Source organism: Montipora capricornis, chromosome 7 (genome assembly GCF_036669925.1).
Source record: "Montipora capricornis isolate CH-2021 chromosome 7, ASM3666992v2, whole genome shotgun sequence".
NCBI lineage: Eukaryota > Metazoa > Cnidaria > Anthozoa > Scleractinia > Acroporidae > Montipora > Montipora capricornis.
The window spans coordinates 18,793,635-18,794,514 of NC_090889.1; positions in this window are offsets into that span (position 1 = coordinate 18,793,635).

Consider the following 880-nt stretch of genomic DNA (forward strand, 5'->3'; position numbering starts at 1 on the left):
TTGTAAATGTCATCTTCGGTGCCAGGAGAAGTAAGGGACCGCAGAGGCGTTGGACCTCGGAGATGACTTGATCCATGTACCCAGCCCTGTGTATCAACTCATACTGGGGCTCTTCCCCATGGGTATTTCTCGGATGAGACCGTCTTGTACCTCGGGGTACTTTGCCAGAAAATATGCAATGCTTGTCAGGGTATGGCCTGAGAAAACGGAAAGTTAAAAGTGGGAGAGGTCAGTGAAATATTTTTATGACAGTTCAAAGACTGCCATGTCACGAAATTTAGCCAAATTCGGCACCTGGAAAATGCAAGTTATCAAGCGAAACGTAAAAATAAGTACAGCAAATACAAAAGGAAGCAGAGATGTGCAAAGCCGAAGAAGATTAAAATGGATTGCCACTGAGGGTTTTGAAAACGTTCAGCCCAACCTGGCGGTTGTCAGCAAAGTTTACCTCTGTTATTTGTATCTTACATTATCTTTGCTCGAAGGACACTTTTTTTGTCACAAAGCTTTGATTAGTGTTCTTATAAAGCCATACATGGACTAACGTGTCACCCTAAAAATTCAGGTGTCTCCAACGGGATTCGAACCCAGGACCTCTGCGATGCCGGTGCAATGCTCTTACCAACTGAGCTATGAAGCCACACAGTTGGGAGCAGGTCAATTTGTTGGGCTCATGTGTTCCTGTGGAGGACTCGATGAGGGAACGAAAGAAATGCATGCATGTATTTAAAGTGCGCGTTATAGTAGACGAATGAGAGAAGTGGACAATTTATAAGCAATACATTTCTTTCATTCATCGAGTCCTTCACGGGAACAAATGAGGTCAACACATTGACCGGCTCCCCACCAAGTGGCTTCACAGCTCAGTTGGTAGGGCATT